Here is an 8827-nt window from a genome sequence, read left to right as displayed (position 1 = left end):
CAGTAAATAACATCTTAATTGGTCTGGAATGCTGGAGTTTGATTTTTTTTCTCTGCCTGGCTTTTATTTATTGATCTCTATAGCTTATTTATCTTTCCAGTGATTTGTACAAGTCTATCTCCTTTCCTCAATAAGCCAATCTATGGTGGTTTTATATTGCAAATCCCATCTGGGGAAATGGTCTAGTGAGAGAAGTGCAGTTGCTCCTGGAAAAGCCATCATTTAAAAGCTTTCGTAGAGGTAAGGGCAACTTCTTCGTTTTTACACTTTGTCTTCTAGAAGAAAGAAGGAAAGCAGAAGTGTGGCTATTGCAAAGTTGCCACCCAGTGTATGTTCCAAAAATTCTTTACTCTCCGCTTGTTTGGCAGCAATAAGAAAACAAAGAAGGATTTACTGTATCCTGGGAAATGTCTTTTAAATGTTCCTCTACGTGATTTAGCTCCTACTGAGGGTAGCAGACAGGAATAGATTGTGCATGTCTAATACACTGTATGTAAACCCCGGAGTTTCTTCTGTATGCATTTCTACAGCTCCATTCATTCCTAATATCTTTTTAAAATAGCACTTTAGGATAAAGTACACTTCAAATGACACATTATGCTCCATAGTGCTGTTGAGAACTGGCAAATGTAACCACTCTCAGGAAAGCTGATTGGCAAAAAATACCCAACACTTTTTCCAGTATGTGGTTATCCACAGCTGAAGTCAACCTTGGAAAATTAGTGACTTTTTTCTTTTTAAATCAATGATCCCCTTGTTTGTCAAACCAGCACTTCCAGTGTTTGTCATGATTCTGTTGGGTTGTCTTGATCTCACAGACTATTAGAAGAGTGTTCTGAAAGATTTCCTCTGTTGATAGCTAAGGGAAAAACAAGTTTACAGATGGCAGTGCTGTACTTATGCTATGAAAGTGGTGCTTTGCAGTGATTCTATGAATATATTCCAAAGAAGAGACTCTGGTATCCCATCATCACCCTAACTAACCTTAACTGCCTTAAAATGAGCTAATGAAAATGGGGCACAGGTCTTTTAGAGAATGCATTTGCATTTGACATAATTAGTGGTAGGCAGATCTCGCTACGTCCAGGGGGAATCTCGAGGCAACCGCTTGGTCGACTATTAGTGCTTAATTTCAGAATGTCAAACCCTGCACATCTTAATTTCTAGAGAATAAGCTCAATTGAACTTGCTCCCCAGTTATGCAAAAACTGCTCAGATAAAACCAAGTGGACACCAATGTAATGAATGTGGTTATTAAATTGTTTCAATTGAAAGAACCCTATTCTTACACCATCATAATGGGACCAATTTATCCCCACTGATCGGCCCGTCTCTCTCTTTCTCTCTCTCACTCTCTCTTTTTCTGAGCTCTCTTTGATCTTGAAGCATATTGCGATGGTGTGTCCTATTGAAAAGCGAAACTGGGGCAATTTTAATGCTTTTGTACCTTACCAGTGCTCTATTTTTTCGCTGTTTAAAAATAGCTGTTAATTATAAGTGCAGTTTAAATGTCTCAAGTGACCCAGAAATACAGGTTGGAATGAGACAGATTGTGTGTCTCATATAAAACAGATGTACTTTCACAGAGCATTCTGAATTCAGCCTTCCCTCTGTATCCTCCTCTTGGGTTACTTCAATCAGGTATTGAGCTGGTCTAGCGCTGTGCTATAAAATCCCACACATTTGAACAGGGAACAAGAAAAGTGAATCTATTTTTTTTTTTGACAAAGAAAAGCCTCTTTTGTATATCAGTCCCTACTATGTGGATGAATATGGTGCTGTCGGTGTTAGATCATGGGACAAGGCCCCTTTCCTGGCCAGGAAGGCCATATGATTTTCTAGAGGTCCACTCTGCCCGTCTCTTGTGGGGTGGGGAGTGCTGTGTGTTAAAAGAAACTGCGGTCGTGATAAACATATCCCTTGAGGTCATTCTTCAGCTTGACTCGATAATACCCGAGGACAAATTAACCTCCTGCTAGATTTCAGAAATTTGTGGTTTTAGCTCCTTGCTAACATTTCGACCCTGGAGATGGTCATACTGCAGGTGCTGTTTCAGGGACTCAGCTTTTAGTAAGCCACGTGCTTACTCAGTAAAATCACATTATTCTTTTAGTCTTCTACAGGCTAAATGAATCTGGTGCTTACCTAATTACATGGGATTGTATGCAACAAGTTTAAAGATGCTCCTATTTTGTGCAGTTCCAAGAAGTGATTTCAAAGTTGAATTCAAAATAGGGTGCATTCCAAGGATTTGATGATTTTTTCCCAAGTTCTTTAAGATCTTTGGGACACATCCCAAAGCTACCTGAATCTGAACATTTGGACAGTGAAGGCATTTAAACTTATACCCCTTCCTCTGCTCGTATTCACATTCTGTGGTGCAGTCGCTCTTGCTTCCAGGACAGAAATATGTCCAGAGAGGGGCAGTTTATGTGCACTAACTTGTAGCTGGAAATGCCCAACAGAGGAATTCTTAATTCTATAGAAGGCACAAGGGACGCAGCCACAGCGTGGGCTTAGAGAACCATTCTTTACATTCTTCCTAGAAAACTTATAAACATATTAGTCAAGGTCTCAGTGTGGTCACTGATTTGTACATTTGAAAAAATCCTCACCCAAGGACATGCTTATTGATTTCAGAGAGAGGGGAAGGGAGGGAGAAAGAGGGAGAGAAATATTGATGTGAGGGGAAACATCAGTCAGTTGTCTCTCACATGGGACTGAACCGGGGCATGAATCTGCAGCCCAGGCACGTGCCCTGACCTTGGATCAAACCTGTCACCTCTCCATTTATGCAAGGACACACCAACCAACTGAGCCACACTAGCCAGGGCAAAGACATTTTATAGTTAATTTTCCAAAACCGTAATTTTAACTTAATTATTGATTTGATTCTAATGTAGTCATTCTAATTGTAATCATTCTACTTTGTCCACTAAGATTTATTCCATGTGGTGTTTATAATCCTGTGACAGTCTCAGGCACTTGGGTTATGGTCTCATGACAAGTTGATGGTTTATTTCTAGGAAGAATGGAAGTGATGGCCTCAGGTAAGTTTAAGAGAACCTATACCATACAGATTTGGTGCTGAAAACAAATTCAGAAAAAATATTTTAAGTCCATATATTATAAAAATATTTCATTCACAAAGATACATTTATATTGCTATAAGAAGAGGAATGACAACACCTTTGTAGACTCAATACAAATAATACAATTTCTCAGTGGAGCAACTGGAAGTAGAACTGTTGGGAAAGGCAGTCTCCTCTGTGCGTGAGAGTAGACCTTGGGCCTGAAACCTTCCTTACCAAGAGATCAAGAGTCCCCACAGCCTGTGCTGGACTAATTACCTTGCGTGGGCACATCTTTCGCTGTTTCAGACTTCATCCGTGCTCTTTTGTTTTGCTTGAGACATATGGCACTTGGCCAACCCCATCAACCCCACAGCCATAATCTATTGTCAGTGGGGATGGGACACAGTTCTACATTCGGTGGCACAAGAGGTGTGCATGCCCGAGGCAGACAGGAATGACCACTGGCCATGGGGAACTGATGCCCACTACAGAAGCTGATCCTGCTCTCTCTATCTATGTGAATAAAATGTCATTCCATCCAGTGCCTGACTGCAATATGTTTTCCTTGGCAAATCAGAAATCAAGGCTCGGTGGGCAGAAATGTTCTGACTGCTACTCCTGGTGACAGGCAATAGATGACACTTCTCAATAAGGACAAATGATAAGATATATGAGTTTGCAAATGTCTTTGTTCCTTATTTTCTAAGCAGGCTTTTTGATATAAGTGGGAAACACTGGTTTGAACCTGGGAACATTGGCAATTACTGATTGTGGACGTTGAGTGGGCATTGGGACTGTGATAACCAAGTCTGGAAAAGAGTCTGGATAAATGGCAGGTGTGAGAATGGGTTAGACTCTGGGTGAAACCTGGTTTTGAGAGGTTTCAGCAAGCTGGAATGGGAATGTCCTAGTTCTGAAAGCCAGGTGTTAGAAGTATCTGGGGAAGCAACAAATGATTAGGATCACAGCACACAGTGAGCTGGAAACCAGGTAGACATTTTACAAAAAGAAGCCTCCAATTCAAGATGTCTAAATGAGGAAGCAGTCCCAAACCATGCAATTGCTAGCAACTAGGTGCCTGGGGAACAGAAGAAGAGTGACCAAACAAGCATGAGCACAGGTATGAGGCTGTGGGAACAGAAAGGAGTATGATGGATGAGGCAGCTTTCTGACTTCAGGTGCCAGAGAAAGGGAGAGCCCTCAGTCAGCCAACCAGGTGGAGGAGACAGGGGAGGGAGTCAGCTGCTGGCTGCCAAGGTGAGGGTTGACTTCTGGCAGGCAGATGTTAGGATCGGTGTGTCTCAGGAGTCTTCAGGTCTACTGACTAGCTTTATTCTCCTAGCCCTGGACCCTGCCTCCCTACTCTTGTCCTCCAACTCCCCCCAGAAATTTCCCAGTAATAACCTGGGTTGAGTCGTTTTTCAGACAGGCCATATCATGTAAAGGCAGAAGGCTCTATACCAAAATACACACAAAGGCTGTGGATGCTGGCAGGTGTGCTTGATTTTCTCTTCTTCTTATGTTGATATTCTCTCCAATAAGTTAATTTCTCATGTGACATAGTGGCAAATCCTGAATTCTCTTTTGCCTCCTAGCTCTATGACTTGGGCAAGTTACACTTCAAAACTGCAGTTGGTTTGTCTATAAAATGTGAATAATAACACCAAATGTTTTTTCTTCCTTACTCTTCCTTAGGAAGGAGGGAATTTGCCCTCCCTGGAAATAATGATGAAGGAAAAACTGTTGCATCCTCTTCCTTTCTCACTTTTCCCACTGGGACAAGGAATCATTTATCAATCAGGTAGTTTGCTTGGTCTTGTTCCTTTCCTCTTTCTTCTGTAGAAATTTTTTTCTGCTATAAAGTAATCTTACAGGAATAGGGCTTATATTTCTGGAAGAACCTTTCCTTTTAGGGCTATACATTACAAACCTCATTTGATTCAAATCCGAGTCACATTTTCTCATTATTTTTCAGGATTAAAATTGAAATTTAATTTGCATTAGTGTGATCCTTGGGTTTTATTTTTTAATTGGGTCCACACTCGGTGCAGTAAACAATACCAAAAAATTAACAGCACCTATCTAGCTATGAGGTTTGGAAATCGTATGTGAAATGCCTGGCAAATAGTGGAATTCAATAAATGGAAGTTGATAATAATGATCATTGTCATGGCTGCTTTCTTACTACCATTACCAATGCTAGTCACAAGCATGCCATTATTCCTCTGGGCTGGCCAGTTTTTTTCTTTTTTCCATTTTCACCTATTATTACAGACCAGCATACTTTTCCCAAAGATCTGCTCTTCCTGTTGTACCACTACCACAGCTGTTTCCTTCCCTTGTCCTCAAATCCATTGATCAAGTGCGTGCAGGGCACTTCTTCTGGTCTTCCTGAGACCCTATGATGTCTTTAAGACTCTTTAGGTATGTGGAAGAGCAAAATATGGAGAAACTTTACCCTTGAACTCAGAAACAGGGGAGAAGCTTTGTAAAGCTCCCGCTCTCCATCTGCGTGGGCCCTGCCCCAGCTAGCTGGACTGACCACATCCCTGCTTGGGAGAACAGTAAGTTCTTGGTTAACTCAGCACCAATTTCCTCCAGGCTGCCAGAGATTTTCTGCCCAAGAGCCCACCTTTGGGCATTGGGTTCTCCCTTGTCCTGGGGCTAAGGCCCTACCTTGTTCCAGAAGCTGTGTCTGTTCATACTATTTCCCTGATCATCCTTCTCAGGACAGAGCTCTACCCTCTGTGCCTGTGCTCCCGGCCCCCTGCATCACCCCATCATGCTTGCTCAGACATGCACATTCTCCCTGAAGCACAGCAGCACCTTGCTGACTTCATCCTCACCCCTGCCTGACTCCTACTTCTGCCCCCCAATCATTGCCTGGCTGTCTTCCTTCCATCGCCTGCAGCTAACTATGGCTCCAGCCACCCTCCCCATTCCACCCCACTACCATGCCTAGATCCATGCCTTTCCTCTGATCTTACTCCCCCCATTTCTCTTCATCCCCCAGGGAGCTCTGCCTCACTGGCTTCCTCAATCAGCGCCTCCACCACCACAGACCTCGACCTGCCCCAGCTTCATGCTCATTGTTCTCTGAGCTGGGACCACTCTTCCTCCTGAAAGTCAGAAGTCTCGCTTCCTCTTGCCTTTCAAGCCTGCCTTCTCAGAGAGGCTTTGTTCTTCATCACCCCCCACCTCTTCATGTCTTTTCTCTGCTTCATTATTATTATTTTTACCATATGTGTAACTATCAGATATTAAATTATATTTTTTATTTGTTTGCTGGTTTATTAACTATATTTGTTCCCCTACTGCAATGTATGCAAGCCCCATGAGGGCAGAACTTTCATCTTCTTTGTTTTATGGCTATAGAGCCTAGAATAGTGCCTGGCACATAGTAGGTACTCAGTGAATCACCCATCTCTGACAACACAATTCCATTATTCTTATAACATTAGTTGACTGTTAGCAAAATTAAATGTGGTAGGAATCAAAGAAAAATACTGATTTAGAAGTATAGATTTATAATCTCTTCTGTAATTTTGAAACCACCAAATCTCTGAAAACCAAAAATTCTCTCTTTTTATTATTTTTTTCTTGGAAAATTCATTTGGGTCAAAACCTGACCTGAGCCTGTGGTCTATGAATAATGTTTATTTATTTCACTCACTACAAAAACACATATAATTTACTGCCTAAACAATAATGTGCTTGATTCCAGTGTGCTTCTTCAGACCTGGATGTAATTATACCAGTATTTGCATTATACTCACCTTAAATAAAATCTGAAAAAAAAAGTTCTGCGTTCTGAATGCATCTGATTCCAAGGATTTCAGTCAAGGATATTCGTACCAGTGTTTTCAATCCTTCCTCTTTTGTTCTCTCCTAAAGAGGGTAAAGGAGTGGAGAGAAGAGTAAGAGGTGGAGTGAATTAACACAGGGGTGAGATGGGGAAATAATTTGGGAGAATTTGTGGAGGGGAAAGGACAGCTGCCTTTATGGGTAACTTTGCAGTATGTTAAGAAGATTTTTAAAGAAGTAAGTCTTGTGCATATCATACAATACAGTTCTAAGCCACTAACTCAGACCTACAGCAAACACTATCATTATTTTTTAGTGCTTTATATATTTAGATGTTTATTTTGGCCACATTACTGCACTAATATCAACTGTAAGGAACCCAACATGTTTCTGGTTCCATGAACATTTATAAGAAAGTGCATGTATGTTACTGCTTTATAATGAAATGTGAAAACTTCAGTGTATTACTGTTCTGAGAGTTTTTTTTTCTTTTTAGAACACAAGAACATGGATAGGTTCTAAGCAGAATATTAAAGCAACTATTTAGAGAGCTATTAGATTGATCAAATAAATTGGTATATCAGACACGGGATAGCAGGTTGAAGATAAATTTGGATTGGTATTCAGTTGTTATCTATTAAGCAATTATATTGAGTAGGTAGAATGCCAGAACTTTCACATATGTTAAATGCTAAATTCTAAAGGAAACTTTCAATATTTATTTCCCCATTGTGTTTTAATCAAAAGTTACTACATTGTCCCATGCCCCATATGGTATCTTTTAGTGTAGAATAGAGCGATTTTTTTTTACCACACAATGATTAATCTCCTGTAACAAAATATCAAGATGATTTAATGTGTCAGTTTTCTTATGGACATTTTGGCAATACAAAAACATGGCTTTAATCATAGTTTATCTGGGTAGATGAGAAAAAGTTTCAATGTTGTCATTTAAAATTTTCTCACATATTAGATTCTATTTCTGCGATGCTCTGTGTGTTTCTAGTCCTGTAGGGGGTGGCAGACAGGGACGGCAGAGCCGTGCTCCTTCAGGGGCGAACTTCCCCTTGTTCTTGGGCAGAGTGTGACTGCGGGGAGGGTAAGAAGGGAAGAGTCCATGCCGGGAGAGTGAGGTTCCCCGTGACCAATGACAGTCCCAACTATGTGTGTGGGGGAGCTAAAATAAAATTTAAAAAAAAAAGAAAAACAGATTTCCTGAAGCTGGTGGTATTTTGATGGTATTCGATAACTGTTCTAAATTAACTTTAGTTGGTACATTGGAAAATACAAAGATTTAATACATCAGTCGCAGGCTCTGTATGGTTAATTTATATAATGTGACAAGAAAGCCAGCATTAGCCAAAAACAAACTGGCAATTATCAAAGTAATTTTTGCATCTCCTTTCACTCAGTCATGAGGAATTAGCTTTTAGGTATTACCTAGGTAACAATATTTCAATTTCATTCAAAATGATTACTGTTATGATAGTAAAGATCAAATTTCATTAAATCTAGACACACAGTACTTTTCATTAAAAAAAAACCTCAAAATATTTTCTCTTTCTTAAAGAGTACCCAATGTCATGTGTACTAAAAATCATGCTAATAACAATTTTTTCCCATAACTTGATAGATACTCAAAAATTATACTAAGTACCTATTATGTGTCAAGTACTGTGCAAAGGTCTTTAAATACAGGGTTCAGCAGAAGTAAGGTCTGTTTGAGTGTGGCTGGTAGGGTAATAATATGGGTGTAATAATTTATAATTTTAATTTGAACATTTCACCTAAAATGTCATATGGTGTTCTTGAGTGTGATATTGTTATGTTAGAGAATTACATGCTTAAGATTTTGTAATAAAATATTTTGTATTTAAAAAGGGGTGTTATTTGTGCTGGACTCTATATATTCTTTTTGCTCTCGCAACAGTCCTGAGAGAGAAAAATTA

The sequence above is a fragment of the Sturnira hondurensis genome, unplaced genomic scaffold (assembly GCF_014824575.4).
Source record: "Sturnira hondurensis isolate 20B ecotype Veracruz unplaced genomic scaffold, ASM1482457v3 Scaffold0021354, whole genome shotgun sequence".
NCBI lineage: Eukaryota > Metazoa > Chordata > Mammalia > Chiroptera > Phyllostomidae > Sturnira > Sturnira hondurensis.
Note: the sequence above shows the minus strand (reverse complement) of the source record.